The sequence below is a fragment of the Pholcus phalangioides genome, unplaced genomic scaffold, assembly GCF_987345545.1.
Source record: "Pholcus phalangioides strain wild (caught in Gottingen) unplaced genomic scaffold, Ppha-v1.0 ptg000008l_1, whole genome shotgun sequence".
Taxonomy (NCBI): Eukaryota; Metazoa; Arthropoda; class Arachnida; order Araneae; family Pholcidae; genus Pholcus; species Pholcus phalangioides.
In genome coordinates this window covers 18,393,582-18,407,985 of record NW_028301601.1, presented here as the reverse complement: position 1 = coordinate 18,407,985, position 14,404 = coordinate 18,393,582, and positions in this window count along the sequence as shown.

Genomic DNA, 14,404 nt, shown 5'->3' with positions numbered 1-14,404 from the left:
ACGTTCCAAAAACCTTATTCGGCAAATGAACTTCCCCAGCGTAACTTCTGTTACTTAAACTGTTCCGTTCGGGTATAGGATTTAATGGTGGCTTTTAAGCGTATGACAATGCTTTTAACAAGTTCTTTTTTAATGGGAGCCATAAAAATAGTCTGTTCCTCTTTCTGAAACTTTTTCATAGTGACGACTTAACCGAAATTAGCGACGAGTAAACATTGTGGTCTATGAGAGCCGGAAGGGTCTGAAGTAAAATGACGACTTAACCGGAGTGATGACTTATCAGAGTGACGACTTAACGAGGTTTAATATAACGAGGTATGTATATACATACATACATTGAGTACATGTGCTTTGCCCCCCCCCCCCCCGGAAAATGTTGAAATGACGGCCCTGTCTAAGACACTCTTTTGGTCAAACACGTACTTGCAAATGTTCTAGGTCCGCTCTTTTGATCAATCACTGTGACCTAGTCTGTCTGTCAGGGCCGTCGTTTCAACTTTTTCCGGGGGAGGGGGGCGGCAAAGAGCATGTACTAAAGGTACGCATATATATATATATATATATATATACACACACACACCATTTGTAGTGTATTTTCAAAAGCTAGCAACACCCCCACCCCCCTAAATGACCGTCCTGCTGTCTGTCTGTCTCTAGGCAAGTGCGGATTTATGCTTTTGTTGTGTGTGGGCTATACAAATCTTCTTCCATTCTACTAATTTTCTTGGCCACTCCTTCCCCAAATCTGCTGCCCTTCCGAACCTGTCGCCTTCGGTAATCCCCCCCCCCACCCCCTTTAAATACGCCTCTGTAGATCAATGATTCCTCGATCTGATGTATGCGTTTCCCGGGCGGATGTGACTTACCATTGATGAGGTACGCGAGAAATAAGTAGCAGAGGCGCTAAAAAGGAGCTTGCCGCAGGTAAATAATAACCTTAAGTGATTCGTAAATATGGTACGAGTCACTTATGTGTCCTGGGAATGTGGTTCGCTTAAACATTCTGGAACCGCGCTCAATATAACGCTTTTTCTGTAAATATGCCGCCGGCCACTGAAGATGGCTGAGTGACGGGCCACCTGAGTGATCTGGATATGTGCTGCTTAGTTCATTTCTACAGAATTAGGTGTGAGGTCGCGCGATGCATCAGATAACTCCGAGGGACCATGGGTTGAGCTTAGCTTGAACCAAGAGTGCTCAACTTCATGGAGAGTACGGGCCTCAAAACATATGTTTGGAAACGTGTCGCAAGTCACTCAAGTAATCTGAAAGTGTGACTCGAGTGATCCGGAAATCGGCCAGGGTTGACGTCAGTGATCTGGAAATGTGTCGCAGGTTGCTTAAGTGATCCGAAGGGCCCCGCGGGTGAATGATCTTGAAATATGCCGCCGATCGCTTTAGTGATTTGGAAATGTGCCGCGGGCCGCTTGAATGATCTTGAAATGGATCACTAAAGTGACGTTTAACCAAGCAATACTTGTATGAAAAAAGATTTAATCGTTTTTACAAAATCGAGTTTGAGTTCGCGGCCACATCAGATGACTTCAAAGACCACATATGGCCCGCGGGTCATATGGTGAGGAGCATTTACGGTTTAAAACAAGTGTGTTCAACCTTTTGTGAAACGTGTCACAGGCACTTGAGTCTTCTGAAAAGGATCCTTAGGCCACTCAGTTAAAGTGTGCCTCGGGCCGCCTGATTGATCTGGAAAAAGCGCCAAGAGTCACTTAAGTGACCTATAAAAAGGCTGCGGGCCGTTCAAGGGAACTGTAAATGTAAGACGGGCCATCTCTGATTGTGCTGCTAGCCACTCAAATGATCACGAAGAGTGCCGCGGGTCACTCAATTGAACTAGAAATTTGACGCCACTTAAGTAATCTGAAAAGGTACCGGGTGTCACTTAAGTGTGGGTGTGCCGCGGGTTCAAATACAAATACAACGCCACAACAGACAAAATGCCCAACGAGGTGGCTGAAACCCTGAAATGCGCCACGGGCCACTTAAGTGATTTGATAATCTTTCGTGGGGCCACATCCGATGGCCTCGGGTTGAGCATATGTGGTTTACACCAGGGCCGGGGGCAGATCTAAACGACCAAAAATTTTTACGCCCCCGTGGAAAAAGGGCCATAATAATGCTTCTTCTGACTTTTTCCATGGCGTAGTGCAGTGGTTCTCAACCTTTGGAAGGCCGCGGCCCGGTTTCATTTATTTTTGTAAATGGAAGGCCCGGCCAAACACATGATCAACGGAACATGAATAGGAGAAAAGGAAACGACAAATCAGTAACTACCCGGTATGAATGATGTCACGGCCCAGTACCGGGCCGCGGCCCGGCGGTTGAGAAACACTGGCGTAGTGGACCATCTTTCACGTTGGCAGATATGCTGCAATAAATTCCAAGCATTTTTTTGCTGCTCTCTCAGCCTGCAATTTAGTAACTACGCAAAGAAAATTTTTTAGGCGCCAATACCAAATTTTTAGTCCCCATGGCAACCTGACGCCTGTCGGGCCCTGGTTTTGAACCCATCTGGGGACGGGGGCATTAATAATGAAATAAATCACGATAATTAACAATTTCTCACGTGAGTTCCCGTGTTTTGTCCGAATGAAATTGTTTGGCGACTTTTTGCTAATGAGATTTATTCCTCACACATTCCAAAGGGGGAGAGATGCAGTGAGTGTCATTCATTATCATGTAATTGATGTTCAAAAAACAAAAATTGTTTGCTAAAATATTGAAGCGTGTGTGAAACTTTATATTAAAGTGTTGATTCTGTTTTTCACTCTCGTGTGCGGGGTTTTTTTTTGTTTTTGTTTTGAACGTGAACAGCCAACGCCCTCTATAGCATAAGGCCTCGGTGCGAAGCTCGCGACGTCACTGAAGGTGGTCACGTCATCTCACCTATAGCCGTTGGGAAACTTCGAGCCGATTTCCCCGTTAAAAAGTCTCGCCGACGACGGTACAATTGTTCATTCATTACACTTCACTCACTGAGTTGAGAAAGAGCTCACACTTTAAAAAATTCATTGCAGATGGCAGCACTGCACGAACGAGCATTACACACAAACAAACTTCACGGAAGGTTCACTATACGTACCACCCATTCCAGCATGTACCAATTCGTTAGAGGTTCCGAAGAGGAATATGAACGAGGTACATGTGTGGTGTACCAGTAGTAGCCATTGGGAAATTCAATGGCTATAGGTGAGATGACCTTCAGTGACGTCGCAAGCTTCGCTCGGAGGCCGCCTTCTGTAGATGGTGTTGGAATAGCGGGAACAGAAAACGTTTATCGATGGAATGAGTATGGTGATATTCAAGTACAGTCGAATCCCGTTTTAACGAATATCGTTATAGCGAAAATCACGTGCTAACGATTTTTTCTTTTTCTTCTAATCCCTCAGATAAATTTCTATAAGAACAATATACAAAAACCTGGAATTCCTTTATAGCGAAGTCATTTCTCCGGTCTCTTGGGGTTCGGTATAACGGGATTCGACTGTATTATTTCATCGATGTGGGGGGGGGAGTGGTTGAATGGTGCTTACGTCATCAACCACTCCCTTTTTTATATTTTTTCAATAGCATCTTTACCGGAAATGCCAAAAATGAACGCCTTTTCCTTGTTTGTGGGAACCTGAACTAACAACTCCCGCCTTACACTAATGATAAGTTCTCAAATAACCTCTTTCTCTTTATAAGACCTGAAAACATGCCCCCCCCCCCTCCTGTCCGGTATTACTTATGAGTCGATGGCGGATCAGTCGGTTGTGTGTCCACTCAATGCTTCAGACACTGTCCTTGAGTGATTTTCTGGACTCCTGTACATAAGCGGATACGTGCTCTTCGAACGGGGGGGTTGGTTCACTGAGGGTGTCTGCATGGTGATCGGGAGGACATTGTCTACTTTCGCCCTGCCGCCCTATGAATATTCTCGAAGGGCAATCCCACAATCATAGGCGCACGTACGCAGGATCGAGTGGGGCACCTAAAGGTTTAGGTGGTGGGTCGGAATGGATTTTTTTTTTTTTTTTTTTTTTAATATTATATTCTATTCCGGGAAATACAGGACGAAAAAGGTACGTCACTGCAAGCATTAGTGGAAGGTCGAGGTTCGTTTACTTATATCTGTGACTCACAACAAACTCTGTTTGCATAGCACTCGCATCTAGTGAGTCTCTGACATCATAAGCTGAAAGAAGGGTATTGGGTTTTTATTACTTTTTAATGAGGTGACGGTCCTGGTTTCTTCTGTTTTTCTGGCTGTCCCGACATTTCTGCAAAAATGTCCCGCTTTTTCATGTAATTTCAACGAAGCCAACTTGACTTTTATTCTTCAAATCAACGATTGAAATTACCTTCCCAACTCAGAAATGACATTGCGATAATTACAACTACGAATAAAAGAATATTTATTTCACACTAGGAGATAGGGGGGCTTTTGCCCCCCCCCCTAAATTATCATAGATAGACACAAAATATTTGTGTATAAGATATTTGCATAAGTCCAGGTTGCAGTACGCCGCACTAAGTAATACGCAATAAGCACTCATTAAAATAAGCAATACAGCACGCGATGCATTACAATCAATAATGCACCACTATTTGCAGTGCACCACAATAAGCAATACAGTATAATATGCAATCCACTGCAATACGCGCATTAAGCAATACAGCATAATAAGCAGAAGGCACGACATTATGATAAGCAATACGGCACACGACGTTCTAAAATATGTAATGCATAACAATACGCCATAAGCGCTGCATTACAATAAGTAGTACACTACTACTTTACTTAACCGAACATTGACCTACTACCACTTTACCGCACGCCAACTCCGGGCATATATACCGCAATTTCCAACCAGAGGAGTCGGGTGGGAAATGAGGGCTCGGTAGTTAAAGAAGTTTCTTCTAACGTTCCATGCCTGGATTCGAACCCACGGACCTTCATAGACGAGCATCTTACCACGGCACCACTCGGGCGCAATAGCAGAGACTAGGGTGACCCAGTCTCTGTCGTTCGAATTGCTATGGGAGGATCGATCAGCTTCTGGCGAACCGAGAATCGGCCCCGCTTAGTCAGAGGAGCCGGCGAGATGCCATACGATTGCGGAGGGAATCAATAATCTTAGCCGAACAACGAACCATCATTGCAACAGGTCCAATTGATCAGCGCCAACCATGTCCCCTCCGAACATGTACCTCGTACATGGCCCCCGGGACGATTTTCACCATTTTTTTTCTTTTTCACGCTATAAATTCATCATAAAGGGGCCCGTGAAAGTGGTCGGGGGGCAGCAAAAGATTCCAGCATAGGGCCCTGCTCTAGGATGTGGGGGCCATGACCTCGTACACATCCCTCTACGCCGATTCGTAGACTCTACGGAATTTCTAACGAATCGGCACATGCCGGAATGTGTGTTCTGAGTGTATGCTTGTCCCTAACGTATTTATGTTGTCGAGTTGCGCTTGTTTCGTGTTCATGCTGCCATCTGGCTTCCATTTTCTGAAGTAAAGATGGAGATGATTGAATTGAATCATGTTTTGTCAGTATCGTGATGTAGGCCTGCCTGCTCTCTGCGGAGAGTTTTTTTCAATTGGGAGACCGGCTCACATTCGTGCCTTGAAGCTGGGAAACCGCAGAAAACAAACTTCAGCCAACCACCACTGTGACGTCAACGGAGTTCGAACCTGAATCCTTTGGACGAGAGCCCAGCACGATGCCCACACGACCGCACAGCGGCAGCCATAAGCACTGCATTGCAATAAGCAATTCAGCACGTATGCACTACAATTATGCAATAAGCATTGTTGCTATTAGAAATTACAGCATGCAATGCACTACAATATGGAAGGTGCCACTATTTGCAGTACGCCGCAATAAGCAATACACCCCCAATACGCAATAAGGACTCATTAAAATAAGCAATACAGCACGTGATGCTCTACAATATGCAATGCATTATAATCAGTATACATGTACTACTATTTGCAGTGCACTATAATAAGCAATACAGTATAATATGCAATCTACCACAATACGCAATCCGCGATGTATCGCATTAAGCAATACAATAAGCAATACAGCACTATACATCGCAATAAGCTACACCATATTATGAATATATATGGTGAATATATTATGAATATACATCAATACACCGTAACCACTGAAATACGATAAGAAAGCGATTTACTATAATCGGTGATGCACAACTATTTGCAGTGCACCACAATAAGTAATACAGCCCAATACGCGATGCACCCAATACGCCATAAGCAATGCAATAGTAATAACCACTGCATTATATTAAGCAATACAGCACGCGATGCACTACAATACGTGATGCATAACAATAGCAACGCACCACACTATAATCAGCAATGTATCATATTGCAGTGCGCCACAATGCATTGATGCATAAAAATACGCAATGCACCACAATCAACAATTCAACCACAATCAGCAAATCACCATATTGCAGTGCACCACAATAAGCAATACAGAATAATAAGCAGTAGGCACGACATTATAATTAGCAATACGGCACACAACGTTCTAAATTACGTAACGCATAACAATACGCAATGCACCACAATCAGCGATGTATCCCAATATGCAATACACCACAAAACGTAATCACCACAATACGTATAATGCACCACAATACACAATATGTACTGCATTATAATAAGCAATAAAACACGCTAGTGCATAACAATATGTAAAACACACCACAATAATCAATATAGCTCAATACGCAATGCAGCACTATACATCGCAATAAGCTTCACAATAACCCCTGAAATACGATAAGAAAGCGATGTATTATAATCAGCGATGCACAACCATTTGCGGTGCACCACAATAAGTAATACAGCCTAATACGCAATGCACCACAATAAGTAATACAGCCTAATACGCAATGCACCACAATAAGTAATACAGCCTAATACGCAATGCACCACAATAAGTAATACAGCCTAATACGCAATGCACCACAATAAGTAATACAGCCTAATACGCAATGCACCACAATAAGTAATACAGCCTAATACGCAATGCACCACAATAAGTAATACAGCCTAATACGCAATGCACCACAATACGCAATAAGCACTGCAATGCAATGAAAAATACAGCACGCGATGCACTATAATGCATAACAATGCGCGACGCACCACAATAATCGATACAGCTCGATACGCAATATGCACTGCATTATAATAAGCAATACAGCACGATACGCGATGCACTACAATATATATACGCAAGCAGAAATGGCAGTGCACCGCAATGCAGCATAAATTCTAATTTACTGCAATACGCGATGTATCGCAATAAGCGAAGCACCATAATATACGCAAAAATCAAAAGCACTGCATTACAATAAGCAATGCACCATTATTTGCACAATGCATTACAATAAGAAATACGGTATATAAAACACGCAATGCACCACCATCGGCGATTCAGTACAATAAGCAATGCACCAACCATCAAAGGCAATACAGCACAATAAGTAGTGCACCCTATCCGTTCAGAGCACCGCAAAAAACAATGCACCACTGTATTCAGGGTACTACATTAAGCAATACAGCACTAAATGCACCACCATTGGCAATACAGCACAATAGTTAGTGCACCACCATATTCAAAGCACCGAAATAAGCAATGCACCACATAAAGCAATAAACCACCATCGCGATGAGCAAAACAACACAATGCGTAATGTTTCACCATCGGCAATACAGATCAATAAGAAATACACCACTATAGGCAATACAAGACAATAAGCAATGCAGCAGTACACCGCAATGCGCAATGAACCCCCGATGCACCATAAGCACTGCATTAGAATAAGCAATATGGCACGTGATGCACTGAAATTTATACGTAATGCATAACAATGAGCAATTGACTAATATTTACAGTGCACCAAAATTGCCATTCAATTGCCAGCTTCCCACTCTGATTTCGATAAGCAATACACTGCCATCATAATACAGCATGATACACCGCAATACATACGTTATACACAAGGATAGGCGAATACCCAATAAGCAATAAAGCACAATACTACTATATGCAGTGAGTGCACCACAATGAGAAATACAGCACAAAACGCAATACATCACCATCGGCAATACAGCAAAATAAGTAGTGCAACATGGTGAGTAATGCACCACAATACGCAATACAGCATAATACGCGATTCATCGTAATAGACAAAGCACCATGATATGCAATGCACCACAATACATAATAATAAGCACTGCATTACGATAAGCAAAAGCACTAATACACTACACACACTAATCACAAAATAAGCAAGCAGCACCGAAATACAGCACAATACGCGATGTATCGATAGGCACGTAAAGCATCACAATCAGTGATGTGTGTAATCAGTAATATAGTGCACCACAATAAGCTATGCAGCATACTACCCAATGCACCACCATACGCAATAACGCTGCATTACAGCAAGCAATACACGACGCGATGCACCGCAATATGCAATGCATCATTATTTGCAGTGCACCACGATAAGCAAATTTAGCACAATGCGAAATGAAAAGCAAGAAAACAATGAGATTCATCCTCGACTCGAAATGAAACCTGTAAATTGATGCTATATGCATCAATTACAGGTCCAATACCGCCTTGGGTACCCAGACCCCGCGATGTATACCTCTCCATATACCTCTGGGTACATGCATGGCCCCCACAAGGGATGGGCTGACAGCCCTGGGGCTCGGGAGGATTTTAAATCTGGTCGGGGGGGGCCTGCTTCAGGATGTGGGGGCCATGGGTACATGCACAAAACCTGTAAGACAAGCTAAGAGAAGTGTATTGCGCTTTTGCTACATTTTAAGTTTTGGTAAAATGTCGATTTGTTTACTTATATTTGTTACAGACAACTGACTGTATGCAGTGACATCTATTGTATCTTTTGATAAGACATTAACATAAGCTGAGAGAAGTGTATTGGGCTTTTAATATGTTTTAGGCATTGGTGGAATGTCGATTTGTTTACTTATATTTGTTACAGACAACTGACTGTATGCAGTGACATCTATTGTGTTTTTTGCTAAGACATTAACATAAGCTGAAAAAAGTGTATTGGGCTTTTACCATGTTGCAGGCTTTGGTAAAATGTGGATTTGTTTACTTACATTTGTTACAGACAACCAACTATTTGCAGTGACATCTATTGAGTCTTTATAAACTGAAGTGTCATTAGTAGACTGACCATTTGTTAGGAAAAAATACCGTAAATTAAGTTCACAAATACAGAATATCATCAAAATTTATGCTAGAAGCAAGCATATTTGCCATCTGGTGCTAAAATCATAGAAAAGTGAATCGGGAAATGAAGTCCGCTTCGAATTGCAGTGAATTAAAATAAAAAAAAGACACGAAAAAAATGCGAGATGATTTTTCTCCTGTTTTGTAATCTTGATATAATATCTGAGTTTGGAACATACTTTTATTCATTGATTTGATGAGTAAAATTAAGAATTAAAAGTGAAGTTGGCTTCAACTGAAAATACGTGAAAAACCGGGACATTTTTGCAAAAAATTCGGAACAGCCAGAAAAATAAAAAAGACCGGTGCACGGAAATATGGGATGTATGGTCACCTATGTATGGCTCTTATTATTTCACAGCTTACTATAATTAGGCTGACCATATTTCCTCGAGAGAAATACGGGACATTGCGTTTCCAAATACGGGAAAATACGGGACATCGCCAGTTATCGCCAAAAACAACGCCAAAACCAAACAAAATTGCCAAATATTGTTGAAATTACGGAAAAATCCCAATGGCGGGAAATGATGCAAATTGCAGTGGATTACAATGTATTCCACCAAAGACAAACGTTCAATCAAATGTGGGAGATTAATATTCTCATATATAGTTGAAATTATCGTAAAATAATTTATGAGTTGAAAAATAATGTCAATCTTTGACTTCAATAAAGAATAAAAATTCAAGTTGGCTTCGTGTAAAATACGGGTAAAACCGGGACACTTTTGCCAAAAAGTCGGGACGGCTAAAAAAACAGAAAATACCGGGACTGTCCCGGGAAATACGGGACGTATGGTCACCCTAACTATAATGTAACAGACGGAGTCATCCAACTCCACACTATAGTCCGTTTCAGGTTAACTTTGCAGTGAAGGGGAAGCTACGAGGGAACCGCATCACTCGTTGCTATGGGAACGAAAGCCTCTTAACCAATGTATCGATGCGCGGCCTCTGTAAGGTATGGCCGATTCTCGCCAATCTCACTGAGAAAAATATTTTTTACGTGTAACGTAATTGCACAGTTAAATTAGTAATAATTATAGAATTAAAAGAAAACCATTGACGATACTTGCAGAAATTAAAGTGAGGTTTTTGAAATAATTTGTTTTGTTTTTTGATTAGAAAGTGTTTTAAAATTTAGAAAAAATAATTATCTTCTATCAGCGTGTCACTTACTCTTCATTGATGTGCCGTAAGTAACACTAAAAATTTCAAAAAAGTCATATATTTTTCTGCAATATTTCCCTTCCCTCAGCTGAAATTTATTTACAAAAAAAAATCCAAACAATATTATGAAAGCAACATGTAATTTTAAAATACTGTATATTAACCATGGCTCTCAAAAACTTGGGGATTTTTAATTTTTTCTTCAATTTATATGGAAAAAATTAATCTTAAATAAAATTTTTGAAGCCAATCAAAAAAAATTAAGAAGAAGCAGATTAACTCTGTTTTCACGTGTAAATGCAGGAATAGCACCAAATAATAATAATGATACGGAAAAGTTTAGAATTTTTCTACTCACTTTTCTTGCCGAAATTTCCGTCGCTCGACCTCCCCCCTTCCCCGAACGGTATACGTCGATGCCACTTGTTTTCACGGCAGCTTTAGTCTTTTGTTACGGTTGATGTGGTGCGTGGCTATCTCTGGTGAAAATAAAGACACAACTGTCACATAAAAGATGAAAACCCAAACCACTGTGGACCCCCCCCCCCTCATTTATTTTATCTGAAGAGACACTAAAGGCAAGGGGCATCGAGAGAAACAGGTGGGTGGAAGATGGCGTCCGTTCGTGCGAGTGGAAGTCGCGACTCTGTCAACACTCTCCGTGATCGGAAACTAAAACTATCCCATAAACATGGCAAAAAATAAATAATTAAAAAAAAGGAGGAATTAAAACCAAAACTTCTGCACCCATAGAGGGCCTCTCATAACAATATCGGTGCTCTCGTGGAAGAAAAACACTTCTTGTAATCTATGAGTGAATATCTGAACTCACTGAGCCTTGGGAGAAAATAAACTGATTGAATATTCGTTTTTATGTAAGCCTATAACTGCATGTAAAACAATGAAAAATTGTATCATTATGGAAAATTCAACCAAATAACGAAAAAAAAATATATATACAGTATACAATTGTGTAATGGAAAAAACACGAGTGATATTGGCGGGGAAATTTTCTAGGATATCGCGCCAGAGTGTCGTCGCCGTTGCTATGGATTTTTGATAATGGTAACCAATATTTTTTATAATTTAAAAATTTTAAACAAGTAAACATCGGTTCAAAACGATGTTTTTTCAGTATTTTTTCAAAATCCTATAAAAAAATTGAAATATTCTGTATAAAGGTTCATCTTAAACCTCCGATATATGAGAACTATATTTTGCGGCGAAGGAATACACTCTCTACCTTTCTCTTCACTGCAAAGTTAACCTGAAACAGACTATAGAAATATATATTTAGTGTGGTGAGTCACTAGCGGCTAAAAATCCGATATTCCCTGGTGAACTTGGCCAATCACAGAGGAGCGGGAGTAAGTTACTCTCGAACCGGTCGTTACTTCGTGTACAATACTTCGGAAACTGTCGCGACTTCGGAAACTGTTCGGAACTTACAATGCGCAAGCGCGTTCTCGCAATTTTGTAATATTCTGCGCTCTTTTCTCATTTTTTTCTGGCTCTCATCTTTATTTTTTTCCATCAATACTTTCTACATAGTTCTCTTTTTTTCATCAATTTCCTGTTGGTTCATGTATTTGAGGTTAATTGATTTTTCTTTTATAAGTATTTTTTCTACATTGTGTATAATTCTGTTTTTATTTTTCCTGCATTAAATACATTTTCCTGTTATTATTTTTCCTACATTACGTATATTTTTCCTACATTAAAAGTACATTTTCCTGTAATTTTTTTCCTACATTGTGTATTTTCCTGTAATTACTTTTCCTACATTACATGTATTTTTCTGTTCTTATTTTTCCTGCATATTAAGTACATTTTCTTGTAATTATATTTTCTACAGTAATATACTTTCCTGCAAAGAAGGATAAAAAATCTGAAAATCCTCTCCTTGAGAAAATTCTACGTACACCTATGCTTTCCTGTAATTAACTATATGTTTAATTGCTGTCAACCCCTTTTAAATATGAATCAATAGAATTAAAGAAATCTTTGGGATGAAATAAAATAGAATTTACAATGTCTAAGTCTCTTCGTGCATGCCGTTTCCATGATTTATTCAATGTGGGGGGAAAAAAGGAACCAAAAAATAAATAAAGCTGTCTAAATTCATTAACATTCGAGCACTTTCAAAGTGGTTTACTACAATTTCCGCTTGTATCGCTGAACTTTGTGACAAGCTTATGACTTTTGAATGTAGAAAACTAATCTTTTCCACAACCCTTAAGGTTTTTCTTGACTTGGTACACACTGTGGATACAACACATCCTCAGACCAATATTTTGGGATTAGCTCATGATTAGTGGTAAGCTATTAAAAGTTGTTTTAGCCCCACTGTTTGGGATGGTCAGCTCAAGTTGGTTTTTCAATTTTAAGGTGCAAATCTAAGCCAAACTCCCATTTAACCCTTTAAGTGGTTTTTGAAATTTTCCTGATCAGCATTATAATTGCAACATTTGAAATTGCAAAACCTTGCCATTACATGTGTGGCTTTCTATGAAGAGAACCCTTTTTGTATTATTTATATATTGAGCATATATTTCTCTTTTTTTTTCTCGCTTCTTCTTCTTATCTAACCTAGAACAATAGCTAACTCTGCCCACTGACAGTTGATTGGTTGGAGGGGAATGGAAAACATTTTATTGTAAAAACAGTTTCACTGCATTTTAATAGAAGACAAAATATTTCGGGTGACAGAAATAAAGCAGATCAGGTTTGACAAGATATCTCAGGATTGCCCCTGAAAGGGTAAAAAAAGTCTCTTTGGGCAGAGCAACACGGTCTATGATATTAAAAATTTAATTCATGATCATGTTTATTTTTAATATTGTAGAATCGTGTCTGCAATGTCTTATTGATGGCCTTATCCTCTCGGCTGTTAGAATAATTGTTTATTTTACAGTTTATATCTGTTTATCTACTGTATATATATGTTTATCTTCAATGTTATAGAATGTCTGTGATCTCATATTGATTTTGATGGTCTGATCCTCTCTGCTATATTAGGAAATTGCTTATTCTATAATGTATAAAAATTCAAAACACCACGTACATCTGCACAGTATTACAGAATACTTTGAAAAATAGCATTTTCAATCTATGGAAATACAAGCAGCAATTAAAAAAAAAAATTTAAATTTCAAAATATATAAAATCGTGTTTATTTCTAATTGTCTTTGGGACTATGACATAGTGTGTGCAACTTTGTTTATTTATGTTAAACATCATTCAATAACATATGACTTAATAAAAAATTTTGTGTTCAAAAATTTTTTCCCTCTCACTGTGTATAATTATTTGTACATTTCTATTATTCTCACAACCGTTCAAATATTACGTAAGCACCAAAAGGGAAAATAGGGTTTTATATTTGCTTTTAATAGCAAGGAAGGGAAGGATTGGAATGAAGATTATCTAAGCATTTGGATGAGAACATATTGGCATGGCTTTATTCAAATCGGGTTTGAAGAAAATTGAATATATCAGTTTATCGAGGATATATAACTACAGTACCTTGGCTAACAATTTTTTCTTTTCTGCCTTGGCTAACAGATGCGATTAATGAACATTTTCTTTGATACAAATGCAAGCAATGACATAAATCAGCTGCATCATGAGATGAATTTAAGCTAATCATTGTCAGAATGTCACTTGAGCATTGATTTACTTACATCCCCTTTTGTGTAATCTGTTCTCCAGATGTACCAAAACACAAATGGATGGGGGACACCTACACACTCGACTGTGTTAACACTGGCTTAAGCAGAATAAAGCTGGTGTTTGTGTGCATAGTTTAAAATAAAAAGATCTGTATCTTACACTCCTATAAATTCTCATTTATAGCTCTCAAAGCTATTCATTTTAGCGTTTGGTCAGTTTTTATCGTCTTTATAACATTCC